The sequence below is a fragment of the Lonchura striata genome, chromosome 1, assembly GCF_050655825.1.
Source record: "Lonchura striata isolate lonStrDom1 chromosome 1, ASM5065582v1, whole genome shotgun sequence".
Classification (NCBI taxonomy): Eukaryota; Metazoa; Chordata; class Aves; order Passeriformes; family Estrildidae; genus Lonchura; species Lonchura striata.
The window spans coordinates 60,802,321-60,818,025 of NC_140703.1; the positions used below are offsets into that span (position 1 = coordinate 60,802,321).

Below are 15,705 nucleotides of genomic sequence, written 5' to 3' on the forward strand. Positions count from 1 at the left end.
CCTGTAAATTTCTGATACACTCTTCATTGTTCTTTAAACAAAGCCTCGTGCATAATAAACAACACGCTGAAAGCCACCTAGCCCTCAGCGGTGTAGGTGCTTGGGATGGGCTCTACAATCGCATAAGGCATGCTGAAAAGCCTGACAGAAGTGTAATTTTAAAAACATGGTGCAGATGGTGAGGACAGAGTTACTCCCACCTTGCTTCTGTAGGAAGGGTAAGCTTATGCTCTGTTTGCAGGCTGGCATGTGCACTGGTTTTCCACAAATTCCCAGAAAGGCAGAGTCCAGAGCAGTGCATTGGCCATAAGAGAAGGCGTGGCACAGGGACCCAAGCCACCAGAGGGTGTAATGGCAGGGCAAGGAGCTGGGAAGAGAGCAAGCAGCAGGAGCAACCTTGCAATGAGCAGAGAAGATGAGAGTAAGAAACACCTGAAGCTACTTCTAGCAAACACATTGAGATAAATTCAAACATATTTCAGGACAGCTGTCATTAACGCTCACAGTAATAATTAACCAGTAGTCCCACAAGTTTTGCGCTGCATAAAACTCATAGTTTTATTTTCATGAATATATCCAACTACTGGTTATGTTTAATTACCAAGAAAAAAAAATTTAGGGGTTACTTCCAAGTAATTGAGTCCTTATGACACCTGCATGGCACTTAAAAGCAAAATTGGGTCCCAGCTTATTGTTTAAAGGGTAGCTACCCATGTATGACTTTATTAGATGTAGTTTATCATCCTATTTTTGCAGCCTGCTTTAGTGAAAGATCTGAAAAAAGAAGCACCAGCACACTTTTTGTGACTTAGTGATTAAAAGAATCAATTAAGTCAGTACTAAAATATCTTCACTACAGCTCTTTATCTAAATATGTCTTCATTTGTATTTCTCAGTTGAAAAAAGTCCATGAGGAGAAAACAGTGTCATTATTTTAGTTACTATATATTTTTCCACCTCTCACAACAGATGTATATTCCTTCTCTCCAACAACTTACATCTAAAAGCATTTGTTTCTTGTGCTGCAAAACCCTTTGTAAATCATGGGGCATGGAGGGAAGAAATCTGACCCAGGTGCACAGCGGTTACAAGGAACCAAACATTGGCACAGGGAGAGCACCATTTTAATAATTAAAGAAAGTCTAATAGTTATGTTTTAGAGAGGAAAGAAGCAACACGTTCTTATCCAAGCAGTCAACTAAATTGAAAAATCATTTTATAGTGATGTATTAGCACAAGCTATGCAAACATTTTGCCATTTCTAATCTAAATCTGGAAGCAGTATTTTCTTTAAAAGCATATGTAAAACGTAAACTTATTTAGCAAGAGAGAATGCAGGTGGATGTTCATCCCTGCAACTGTATCAGGTTTCTTGCTAATTATAATTTGGCTTAAAGAAGAAGTGACCTTGCCCATTGCTGGGATGAGTATTTCCATGAAACTTAGATCACCGTTTGCCCAAAAGACATAGCTAGACACTGACCAATGGCACAGCTTAAGCCAATTTAAACAACTTTAGCTCTCTACTCCATCCCAGCCTCATATTCCTCGCACTGAGCTACTCCCCCCACTGTTTCCCAGAGCAAATATTTGTGTAGTCACACAGCGTAGCAGAGGGTGTAGCCCACCAGCATGAAAGTTAAGGCTGCACAAATAAATAAATAATGCACAATATAATTTTCGCATTGCTGTTGGCCCCAACTCCCAGAGAAACACATGCCGAATCATGTGCTCCAAGGGGAGCAGTGTAGCCCAACAGGCTTGGACTGGCAGAGACCTGGATGTGACTCTCACTTCTGCCGGCCTCAAGTGAAAACCCAAGCAAGCTGCTTCTCTTTTCACACCCGGCTTTAATAAACACCTCCCTCCTTCACAACTGGCTTTGAAAGCTACAGGTCTACAAGGGCGGGATGAGATGGGCTGCCAGGAGGCACAGGAGCAGAACAAAGCAGCTCTCCTGCACAAGGGGCAGCCTGAAACCATGCAAGGACACACCAGAACTATGTGCTCTGAAGGTATCCTGCCCCACCTAAAAGACATACCATTTAGTCTGATAAAAACAAGCCAAAAGAAAAGTTAACTCCTTTCCAGTCTTGCAAAAGGAAATCCCGAAATCCCACCACCCTGCTCCCAGCTCAGGCTCATACAATCACCTCATACCGACTTGGGGCTTCATCAAACTGTCTCAACACTGTTGAGATAAAAATCTGATTTAAGAAGCTTCTGGTTTGCATTTGTTTTGGTAGTATCCTGGCATCTCAAGCTTTACAAAATAGTTCATCTCAAGTGCCTCTGGAAGGGAAGGAAAATTCCAACAATCCCATTCACAAGCAAAGCCCCAAAGAACACCTAAGCAATGGATATACCCAACATGACACTGTGTATGGAAGGACAACACTTGGACCAGCTTCCACCCAACTCTTAACACCTAATCTCTTTCACCTTCTTTTCTCCTTGTGTACAACACCAAGAAACACTAGTAGTGGTGCTATCACATTTTAATCCAATAAATATGTATCCTGTATTACTGTCCTGGTGCTTTGGGTTTGTGGGCTGGCACCTCCCATGGGGGAAGATGCCACATGCAACACAGGCTAACAATGTTGTGGGTTTCTAATGCTGCCACATGCATAATGACCTCAATATTTACACATGGAGAAATTGCATCAGGAGATTATAAAGTAGCTTACTCCTATGCCCAAAGGAAGTCTCTGCTAGGACTTCAGACACAGAAAAATTCCTATCATTGTGTTATTTAAAAACTTCATCACAAATTCAGGCAATAGACTTACAATATTTTTAAGACAACTGTTTGTCTACAGTTGTCTTAAAATTTGTCTACAAATTTTAAGTTGTACAGTTGTCTACAAACTTGCATTTTCAGAGATTTCAGTAAAAAAGAAACTCAGAGAAGAAATGTGGATGACACCTGGAGAGCAGCCCATGCAGCTATCAGTTCTTAATTTCCAATTTAAAGATATGGTTCAGTGATATTTTAGTGCACACTGTGAAAGTAGAGCACAATGAATTTGAGAAAATACAGTCTACTGTTACACTGTGCCCATCTTCTGAATTTTAGTTGAATTGTTGGAAAAGAAAGGTGGTAGTAAACAAAGTGCATATACAAAGGCCACTATATTTTTCAAAAATTGAGAGGGAAGGTATCCTGGCCATCTGTGTCTAATTGGAATCCTTCAGATAGTAAATATTATCATTCAAAATACACAAGGGAATGTTTCTCAAGTCTATGGTAGCAGAAGTCTCCAGAAATTATTCCTTGGTAGAAGAAAGGCTAGAGAGGTGTGTGAAATTAAATGGGTTCACAATCAAGCACCAGGCAGCTTTAACCTTGTCCATTTTGTCCTTCCAACTGCGCCTCCAGTGTTTCCTACTGAAGGCAGGTTTGGCAAAGATGCTGCTTTTGCCAGCAGTACACTAACATCCCACACTGCTACAAACTCCTGACCTTGTACAGCCTTGCACAAACTCTTCTTGGATCATCTCTAAGGTATTCCTAGGTCACATCCCAGCAATGGCAAGCCTCTAGGAAAATTTATTTTTCCTCACTCTTTCAAGTTTCTTCCTTCCTCCTTTTGTTATAGGTTTGCCTCTGCTTTTGAGAAGTATTATTTCTCAGTATTTCTGAGAGTGGTTTAAAATCTGGGTATGTTCTCCTTTCTATTTTCAAGCAAGCTGTGGAGGAAAAGAACTGCAAAAATCGAGGTAGTAGATACAGCTCTGACACAGGACAATCTCTGATTCAGTCTCACCCAGAAATTACAGGCTCCAACTTCTCCCTGGCACTTCTTTACCAACCCCAACCAAACTTTTCCCTTCCCATCCTCTCCTTGCACTGGTTCTGATCCATGTGGTACCTGTTAAGCTTCCCACCGATCCTATTAAATGCCTTACTATGGCAGAAAGCTGACTGGGGAGGATGGGAAACACTGGCTGCTCTTCAACTAGATCAGACTGTGATGAACACTGCCAGCCAAAGACATTAGACCTCCCTCTGTGGTAGTACAGATAACTACTACAATAACTACTACACTGGGCCTGCACTCAGGTAATTTTTTCACCCTATGATTGCACAATAGTCACCAAATAAAAACCAAAACCAAAACAAAGCAAAACAAAAAACCCATTACTTGGGAATGCTACAAGGCAGAGGGGCGGGACAGAGGTACTGATTAACCCATGGATTTCTGACTTGGCCTAGCTCTTGTTCTGTCCTCCCTCTGCACACTTCTTGCTCGTTTGTTTCAGAAAGTGCACTGAAAGTTATTTAACATCCTATAAATACCCCTGCCAGTAGGTGTGACAGAAGTCACGCTTGTAAACCCACAGCTCAAAGGCAAGTCACGCAAATAAACTAAAATAGACAGGAAAAATTTATACCCCATTCTACTTCTCTCAGTGAGCTTTAGACCCCACAAAAATCATTAAACAAAAAGAGTTAAACCATGATCTGTAAATATTTTCAAAATACAACACAAAGTTACTGAGTTTTCCCAGGAGAAAAATGAGAAATCGTCATGCGTCACCTAATGCTATAGGTAAGCACACTCAGACAGACAGTTAAAGCATTGGCATCCTAAAATCCAACTCAATTCTAAGTTGCTAATTTGCAGTTCTTCATTCAGAGTCACCAAATTGATCCACAAAAAGGCCAGCTTTCCTTACATCTTTGAATGCCATCTGCAGAAACTGTTCCAGCACACACCCTACAAGAAACAAGGCAACTAATCAGAAGGAAATGGACAGAGGAATGCATTTTATACCAACAAAGAGCTAACTCTATCTGGTTTTACTTTTTTTTTTTTTTTTTTTAATCTAGAAGAGCTTACTGTTTGAAAAGGCACAACTTTTTTCTGAAACAAGGCAGAAAATAGTATAATTCTAATTAAGGCCCAAATATAGCTTTGCATTGTAAAGGCAACACTATTTTATATACAGAACACCTCAATACCACATACTTGCAACAAAGCCAAAATGAACTCATTTTTGTTACTGAATTATTGAATATCCTAAGAGAACAAATAAGGGCATAGTAATATCATGTCTCTATTCGAAATTCTCACACAGTATGTGTATTAGCCCTGAAAATTCCTTTAAAATATACTTCAATAAAATACAAATCGGTACAATCCTGACTACAGTAAGATTATGCTAGATCCTTAACTTTACAAATGAAATGATCACTTGTTGGTACAGCTGTTTTGAAAGATGAGTATTAGAGTGCCTATCTATCGCTACAGATTTTCACGCAAAGGTTTTAAGCAAATACAGATTTCCTACTATTGTGCAAGAAAGATACAAAGCTAAGGAGGTACAAGATATGAAGTAAAATTTATAAGCACTGATAAAATTCAAAAACATATGAATGAAAGAAAAGTCTAGACTTTTCAAGGATAAGAACCAATCTTTCCAGTTTTAATTCTTGAAATAGAACAGCACACCCAGCATCATCCCACAAGTTTCAGATCCCCCACTGTTATACTCCTTCAGAGTTATGCTGCATTAACAGGATGGTTGTATTTGCTCTGGAATACTTGCAAAAATAGTTTTTGAAGAATACTAGCTTAATCTGAAACCATTAGAGATGTTACTACACCAGTAGTGGTAAACTTGGCCTTTGCTATTTTCCTTTCTTACACTCACAAACACAAAATCCAGAACTGTTTGTAAACATGTTCTGTAGTTTTTCTTTTTGAAAATGTTGTAATCCCTGACACAAGAAAGAAAAAAAATAAGGGGATGTGAATGAACAGAAATATAAACTAAGTGACACTATGTTGCAAATACATCCAGAAGGAACATAAAACCAGGGACTGGGCAAATTTTATCTAGTCCAACAGTGGTTTCTCAAGTGGCAACACTTTGTAGTTGGCTAAGAATCCTGATAAAAAAAGTTGTAGCTGTATTTTTTTCCTCTGCTCATTCTGTGAGTCACTCATTATATTTCTGGGTGTTGCAACACATTCATGAATAATAAACACATACTGGGAAGAAGAAAAAAAACCTCAAAACAGTGTTCACAGTGGATTTTTTAACATCTGTACTTATCAATATAAAAATCAAGAATGAAGCTGAGATTTTCAGAAGTCTCTATGCAAGGAATGCTATTAATCACAGAAAAAGTATTTGGTATACCCAGACACTAGTGCACAGACACATGCCAAAGTTACAGGATTGCTGTTATTGTTTGGCCTCTTTACAGGGTGAGAGCAGAGGGGGAGGGATCACCATGTTCCCCATCAAACTCTCTCCTGAGGAAGAACAGCTAGGCACCGCCCTTAGACAGTTCTGGACCCAAAACTGCACTTCTGCAGCTGACTTTTTTTTTTTTTTTTTATTTAATTAACTTTCTTTTAAAGACCAGAGAGTTACGTTTCGGAGCCTGCATAGTCCCAGAACACCATCTGCACTACAGGAAATTACTGCTGATGTCTTAAAGAAGTACCAGGGAATTATTTATCCACATTTATGTTTTAGACAATAACAAAAAGAGCACCCGAGAGATGCACATGTCAGGCTGGTTGCTGTAAGTTTTTCTACTGCTCCAGCCAGATGAAAAAATGTTTACTTCTATTCCAATTTCTTTTATCCTTCCAATCCCATTGCCTTATGCAGGCCACATTGGCTACTTCACACACTTGTACTGACTCCCTGTATGGATGCAGACCAAATTCATGGAATTAAAGGAAATCCAGATAAACATAATTTTTAGAAAAATGTTGAGTGAGAGTTCCATGAATATTTTAGATGCTTACAAGAATTCAACAGGGTATTTCTGCACTGCTCAGGATGTGAACACAAAGGAAAGGAAAGTGTGTTTATTACTGCTGTTCCAGTTGCTCTAATTAATGGAGAAAGATAAAAGTGGTAACTTGGAGAGGCAGGAGATAGAAAATAAATTATGAAAAAAGTAGGCTCATGTGAATGAATCAATTTTCCATTGCAACTCACTCAGGCTGAGACCTGGCTATTAAAGAACAGTTAGCTAGAAATGTAACCTGGTTACTTGCTTGTTCAGGAAATAATATTTTTAGTAGCAGGCTTACCTATCCAAATACATGCTACATTAACCAATTGGTGAATACGTAAATCATGGAGAAGAGAGGGGAAAAAAATAAAGACTGCAGGACACAAAAAGGAGGGGTATTGAGGAGCTCAGTGCTGCTGGGAAGGGGAACTGGCTGCTAGAAGGCCAACATTTTTATCTGTCAGCTACACTTCAAGACAAAAAGCAACAGTTTTGATCCATCTCTATGTTCATCTTCACCCAGGCAAGCGGTCCTACCAGCAAATCCTGTAGGACTGAGATCCTGTGGATCAGTCCAAGAAACCAAACCATCACCTCTTGCCCATAAAAACAAGGTACAGCAGGCAGACATATACTAAACAGGCATGGAGATTCAGCTGCAGAGAGAATTGCTGCTACTATGATGTGTTTTTCAAAAGCCTCCCAGGAATCATCTTTCTTGGTTCTGTGGTCTAGGGAGCCCTGAAACCAAAAGCGGGAAGCAGAGGCTAAGAGAACAAGAAGACATTATAGCAGGCACAGTTTCCCACATGTGATTTTCTTCCTGCTTTCTACTAACAGAGGTCAGAGGGAGCAGCTCAATAGTCTCCCCAAATAACTGTCATAAAGATTTAGTATTCTCAATGCTATATTCAAAGTACTATATATAATTTATATTTATTATTTCAGTCTAATTTTGTCTCTTTAGCATTTCAATATATATGTTTAAACTTATAATCCATTTGTCCTGCATTTATTGAAGATCCATCAGCTTTAAATGTATGTGTGCTCTGAAAAACAACCCACTAGAATTGAGTGATTTCAACTCCCTTCACCATCAAGGAACAAGTGTGCTCACCATTCTAGCACAGTAGCCTAAATTCAGAGTGCTTCATCTATTGCTTCTCTGTAACTAATTTTATTTCTTGAACTTTTCCTTTTAATGTTTCCCATTTTTGGCAAGACTCATTAGAAATGTTTTCCAGCTTTGCATAACAGACAAAAATATACCATTTGTGACTGAGAGCACAGAAGTCTTCCTGTAATTGAAGAGTAACATCTAACTAATTTAATTTTAATATTCAGAATAACAATAATTAAAACAACCTTTTTTAAGACAGTAGTCAATGATCTCACTGATGAAGGAGAAAGAGTAAAGAAAATTGCTTTTTTGGGTTTTTTTTTCATTAATTTCTCTCATCCTCAGGCTTGTTGGTTTTATGATATGATCCCTTGCTGCTTTGCATAAGCTAGCAGCAGCTTACTTCCTGCTACTCTCTTTCATGAGAAAATGAACTCCTCTACCCTAAATAAGCACTGTTTAATTTTTTATTGCTAATCCTTACTTGCATGTAGCAGGCTGCTGCTTCCCCAGAAGATCATCTCAGGGTTGTGGTTCCAGGTGATTATAACAGTGTTAAGTGCATTATTTCTACTTAATTTTCTGAAAATATACAAATTTTCCTAAATATACTAAAACATACTAAATTTCCCCTTTCTACTCAAGTATATGACATTATCCAGTGAATGTGTTCAAAGCTATCCAAGTATATTATTTGTGCAATATTCCAGAAAAAGTCAGATTTAGAGGTACAGGATTTATGAAACAAAATTATACAACGCATTGGAAAATTCATCACACAGGAAAAATGCTACCTCCATCATCAGAAAATGCAGATTTGCATTTTTGCGGTGAAATGGCAGCCAGAGATCATACAGGGAAAAAACAGAGGAGAAAGAACCCCGCTTTGGGTACAAATCAACAGGTACAATGCCCAGGGAACAATTCATGCTTGCAGTCAGAAGTGAATAGGCTGAAGACCTCACCTGAGGATCTGCAGGTAAGAGTTAATGCAGAAAAAAGCTGTTAATCCACACAGACAAAGCAAAACAGAGGAACAGGGAAAACAGCATATAACAGTTTAGTAGTTGTGTTGGCTTACTTTTAGTTTAAAATCACTGCCTCTTGTCACTATCTGACATACAAAGTCCGATCCCTCCTTTCTGTAAGTCATGATGAGGTCTCCTTGGAGCCTTCTCTTTCCCAGGCTCTCCCAGCCTAACTTTGTTGGAGAGGTGCTCCAGCCACCTGATTATCTTTGTGGCCCTCCTATGGAGCTGTTCCAACAGGTCCATGTCTTTTTTTTTTCTGAGGATGCCAGAGCTGATGCAACACTCCAGCTGGAATCTCCCAGAGATGAAGAATCACCTCCTCACCCTGCTGCCCACGCTGATTTTGCTGCAGCCCAGGATGTGATCAGCCTTCTGGGCTGCAAGAGCACACTAGTTGGCTAATGTCCAGCTTTTCATCCACAAGAACCGCCAAGTCCTTCTCCACAGGCCTACTGACATTTTGTTTTACTACGAAGCTCCTCTCTGCCATCAACATCACAGAATCATAGAGTAGTTTGAGTTGGAAGGGACCTTCAAAAACATCTAGTCCACCCTATTCATCGTGAATAGGGACTTCTTGCAGTAGATCAGGTTGCTTAAAGCCCCACCCAACCTGACTTTGAACACCTGTTCATCCACACTATCCCTCTGACTCCAAGCAGAGCAGAAATACATTTCTGCTAGCCATGAAAGCAAAACCCCCAAAAGATATCTCCTTGTCATCCACTTATTTTCACTTTCACTAAACACAAAAAGTGCAAAGAGTTGAAATCCGCTGGGGAAAAATAGAACAAATAACGCTATTGTGATAGTACAAAGCTGGTGGCAGGCTGCTAATTCACATACTCTATTTATCCACATCCCTGATGGGGCCTTATTGCCTCACTTTCCCCATTACTTTCCCCTCGGGTTTGATCACTGGCACCAATCCCAGGCTAACAACCACACCTGATTCCCCACAGAACCACCTGAGGCTTTCTGTACCTCCCTCCTCATTTGTAAAGCACAGCAAAGTAATTCCAGACTAAAAGGAATTGGAAGATCTTGACTTTGAACTCCTGCTCGTATCCAACAGGGAAAGCTCTGGTGCATCACTGATGGCTACCATTCACTTAGAAAATCTGATCATTAATTAGGTGAAAAAACTGCTTGTCCATGCTTCATGCTCTTAATCTACTCAAAACTACATCTATGTTCTATGAACTACTCTGAACTACTATGTTCAGGAGACAAGGGGAAAGAAATTTAAGCTGTAATTATAGGTAATTGGTCTTCAATGTTATTTGGTAGCAGTGTACAGATTTGAGTCCATTTTTCTCACATTTAGCAAAAAGTAACACTTTGCTGTTAAAAAGAACACAAAAAATCCTTCAGTAAACAAACATACACACACACTCAGCTAGATGAGAGGGATGTAAATTTCTCACTATATACAATTAAACTCAACACTGATCTAGCTCCCAGTTATTCAATAGGAATTTATATTATCACAACTTTACCAGTGGGACTATTCAATTTCTTCTGTGTCTTATTTCCCTGGCTCATGTTCTTACAGTTAGAAAGAGAAAGCTTTTTCTGCTTCCTTCCCTTTCTAATTAGTTTTACCTTATTTTCTTTTATTCCCAGCTCTATTCCCTATTCTTCAGGCATATAAATGAACATTCAAATACATTTTGTATGTGTATATAAAGATAGCAAAATTTGATTGTGGTGGCACTCCAGAGCAAAAGTATGGAGACATCTGCTTTTAAGCCATCCAAGCTCTGATCGTGCTCCAGTCAGAATCCACATACAATTGTCATTTCCTCCCTGCTTATCTGGAGATGGTAAGTAATACTTTCTTGGCAGATTAAACAAGTACTCCCAAAAAAGGGATTCCTCTCCAGAAAAAACAAACAAAACAAAAACCTTCAGAATTTTATTTTTACTTGTCTCCTGTTCAGTCTGAAAGCTGTGATTTGAAAATGTAACTAGGTAAGAAAGTGGGAGCACACAAACAAAAAAGAACCAGTTACAGCATTCATAAGGCCACCTTTAAACATCTGTCCTCCAGTTTCTTTAACACAGTATCCAAATTCTGTGGTTTCCCTAATACTTCCCATTTATGATAGGTCGTTCTGCTGAAAAGCAGTCATCCTGCAAACATGATCACAGTGCTATGCAAAAGAACCACAATTACACATGTTCTCCCTTAAATGACACCTGCACAAGTACTTTTGCCTATTGAAACACCTATAGCAAGACTACTACTCAGTTTGATAATAACGTCTACTGAAAAGAAACTTGTATCTGAACATACATGTTCCAATTCCAAATAAAAGATTGGGAGAGTTGATATGGTTATCCATTGCATCACAAACCAGAAACTCCAACAAACTACAGTGTCTAATTGCATTTAATGTTGCTACATGTCTTGATGTCAATCTGAAACACAGAAAGTATGAAACCAGGAGACCTAGAGGATTAAAGAAATTTTTTAAAAGTAATATTCTTGATAGGCATTGAGGCAAAGACATGAGATCTGAAACCTAGTCTGAATCTCAAAGTATGTAAAGTAATTTGCAGTAATTCTCCACTGGAAAGGCATTCTCTCTAAAAGTACCTTTTTTTTTCCTTCAGGAAAACATGAAATTGTACGATTTGGGAAAAGAAGATAAAACCCCACCTACCTGGTAAACACAATGGAGGGCTTGTACAGTGACAGTCTCATGTGTGACTTGACCTTTCAGCTGCTAGTCACACACAACGATAAAACAGAGACTACAAACCCCCATTTATGATTCAGCTTTAATTTCAGAGGGACAAAACACAACATCTACAAAGGTTAACATAATGGTTTTCTTGCAGAAAACACATTAAGACCTTTTATGCCAACAACATCCTGAAAACATGCTGTCCTGAAAATCTGTTATATCTGACCTCTGCTTTAGACTGCCCCAAAATGTACATCCAGAGGCAAAGCAAGCAGCTACATCAGACTTTAAGAGTTATTGCAAATGCAAATGAGGTACACGATGATACAATTACCCCCTCCCCTCCCAAAAGAGTACAATAACGATAGAAGTATACTGTTATACTTAATCTAAAGGACATGAAAACAATTTAACATAATAGCTGCATCCTGGAAAAAATTCAGGAATGGTCATTTGCGAAAAATATAAAAGTGTATTTCTGTCTCTCACAATCATGGCTGTAGTATACTTATGATCAGAAACCAGTTTGTTCATTAATTAAAATATTATACCTGTAATAGTTGCCAAGTTTTGCTACATGATAATATTAACATTTGAAAACTGAAATTGAAAAATTCTTAGTAATCTTTTTATAAATCCTTCAGACCAAATCTATTAACCCACAAAATTAGGTCAACTATGAAAACCTGAAAAAAAAAAAACTTAGAGTTGTTTTTTTTTTTATATGAAGATGAAGGTTTCACTTGAAAAGGCATCCAGTTAAAAACAGCTGCACAGAGCACATGAAAATCCAAACACACAAGAAAAGAGCTCAGCTCTATCTCAGTGGAAGCAAGCAGGTGTTGGGGGACCTATTCTCTGCACAAAATTACATGTCGGCATAATTCCCGTCTACTAGAGGAAAACAGAAGTTAAAATGCTGGCACAAGTCTGCCAGCACAAAGTTGAAGAAAGGTTTACAGTTCTAGATTCTGTGGATACATCTCATTTCCGATATCTCCACTAAAACACCACTGATTTCCTTAATCCTTCCCCCATCAGTTTCTCAGCACAGTTAGCATAATCTGCCTCAGCTTTGCCACCTAGGCTCCCCAGTACGATTTGAGGGAAATAAATCTATTGTTTTAACCAGGTAAGTTAAGCAAAATAATTTTGGCAGAAACAGAAGGGTTCCTATTTTCAGCTGGCAGGTCAGGGGCAGTAAATGCATGCAGAAGATGAGTGACCAGCTGCCAGGGGTGGGGGGATGGCTGATGCAAAAGACAAGCAGACATCACAGCTATGGACTATGCTCTAGAGATTCATTGTTCCTTAGACAACACATTATTATCACAACATAACTGGATGTTGGATTCAACAATGACAAAGTTGGATCAGCCAGTGTTCCTATGGCAGGACGTGAACATTAAGTACTGTCACACCCTTTTTCTGACCAGTGTTGCTGTCCTCCTACCCACAATACCACTTCCTTTGCCATTTATCTTAAAAAAATACCAAATCCCATGACACAGGATGGCATAACCTTGTCAACTCCTCAGTAAACAGGTGACAAAGTCCACCCTCAGCTTCCTTTAAAACAAACATATTTGCTGTAATTCTCTTGATCAACAGTGGACCTTAAAAACAACAGACCTTTTCATTTCTCTCAGAACTTTCCCTTTTAACAGAATGAAAACAGAGAACAGATACCAGAATGATGTTCAATACCCCCTTGCCTGGAAAAGGTCTTTGAAGGTCTGCAGCAAGTTGCAGAATCCTACAGCTTTTCCATTGCTCCACCACCAGCTCATGGCCCCTCTCTGAAGAGCCTGACACACCCCAGAATCATCCAACACGGGCTGACGCGCCAGCTGCTGGAAACGGCACAGTGGCAGAGCCTCTCTGGGCAGCAGCAGATGCTGAAACATAAGCTGCAGCAGCAGATACCATGTGAGCAACCTACTGCCAGGACTTGGAGAGTGCTTGGCTTTCTACCTGAATCTATGACACACAAATGAGTCACAGAACAAGGTCAAGCAAGATGAAACACCTCATTAAATGTTGTTGATGCCTGTATCACCAGGAACTCCAGACAATGTATGTGCTTAATGTCACAATTGTATTCATGGAGGAAAAAAAAAACCCAGGTTATCCACTGCCTAGAGTAGACAAGTGGGTGTTAGTACTAGATTTTAACAAGGAAAAAAAAATATTTCTGTACACACATACAAATAAAATAAGGAAGTTAAATTCTGGAGAGTGGACAAAATTACTTCTTCACTGACCACAGGTTTGCTGGATTAGGGACCAAATGGGACATTTGCACAACAGGTACAGAGTAATGCTGACCCTAAAAACACCTGACTCTTGACTATTGTGATTATAGTGACACTTGGCTGTGGCAAGGTGGAATATCAAACCTGACAGATTACACAGTCCTACTACTATTTCCAGTATTTCTTAATTCAGGGTGCATAATTATTTTACACATGTCAGTTTGTGCTGTTAAGGACAGTCAGCTTTATAGCTCAACTATTTAACAGTATTATGTTCAAATTTGATATGCCTCTGAGATGGACACTTAACAATTCTGGAAAGTTTAATCTCAGCCTCAAACATTGTTTCACCTCACAACCAGGAAGGGAATGAAACTCACTAAATGTTACAAACACAGTAAGATGTCACAGAGTGGCAAACTAAAACCCATGACTGCAGTTTCAAAACAGACACAATATGGCAGCACTCATTATCATCTTATATGAACACAAGTTTTATTCAAGTACTGAAACGCCAAAATAGAATGCCAAATTTATTGTTCCCTGATTCTGCCATTTTCTGAGACAAAATTTATTAAATAGCCTGACTAGAGCTCTTTAAAATTGAAAGCATCCAATCCAATTTGTACTTTCATTATTAAGTGGGCTCCTGCATGTCCTAGAAATCAATAGTGCATTATTATTAACTCAAATGAACACAGCAACAGGCATATGGGCCAAACCCTAGAAGGCTGTGCTGTCAATATCTTCTCAAACATGAACATCTCAATAGGGCAGATGAGGAAAGTGTGTTTGAAAATCATGTTTGAGAGGAGTGCTTGAATGTTTCCAAGTCAGTGGAAACATTCATATATACATGCTTTCAAATCTAAAGATAGTGACTTACAAGAACTTTGTCTCTTCAAGTTTGAGTTGTTCTCAACAAGAAAACTTCCAGTAAACTCATCCTATATAGAAAATGTTTTATTACCTTAAAACTGTCATAGGATATCTTAAAGTGTGAATGAAAAAGCCAAATCAAAACCACTGTAAAAGACTGAACATCAGATTTTTTGATACCATATACACTAGAGTACATGCAATAAAATACATTTTTTACAGAAAGAAATAATTCAACACTTTAGAGTATATTTGTCCTAGTTCAGCTGCCAGAGTAAAAATATGTCTGTCATATCAAAAAGAATGGACTATGGAATTATATCTCATAGCTATCTAGGCTCAAGTTCAATTCCCAGGCTAAATTAAACCTTCAGGTTATTGTGAAGCTGCCTGAAAAGGAGTGTTGCAGGTTATGCTTCAACTCGATTCAGGCAGTCAGTCATGTTTCAGGTTACAAAACTATTTCACTGACGTACCCTCTGTTGTTTTAGTGACTGCCAGGGGTGTTCTGCTGCCATGCCATCTGCACATTGCCTGCCTCTCTCTGCTTGCAGCAAATGTGGCTGCAGGAGAGGAATGCCCAAAGGACTGAGAGATGGTTAAGAGGAGAGCAGTGATCAGCTGATTTATGAACACTGACCCATCTCCTTGCCTATCTAAAGGCAGAAAAAATGTTTTTTCATCCCTGAATATAACTGACAGCACCCTGAAAAAATAAAGATGATACACCAATCTGGGAATACGAGGGGACTGTGTAAAGTGAGGATCTGATATTCTGTCACTAGCTGCCACCAGATGTGGTGATACTCCAGAGGGAAGTACACAATAATTAATCACACTCCCAGAACTCAAATTAGGCACCAAGAAAAAATGGTCCTCCTGACCCAAGAGAAAACCAGCCAAGTTCTAAAGTATGGCATTTTATTGTAATCTTGTCATGGTAGCAATATGTGCTACAAAA

The 15,705-nt window shown here is 39.0% G+C and overlaps 1 protein-coding gene across 2 annotated transcripts in view; it reads right to left on the reverse strand.

Moving 5' to 3' along the window:
* ELF1 (E74 like ETS transcription factor 1) overlaps positions 1-15,705 on the reverse strand; it is an 88,364-nt gene that overhangs the window by 67,788 nt on the left and 4,871 nt on the right. The window lies entirely within an intron of this gene.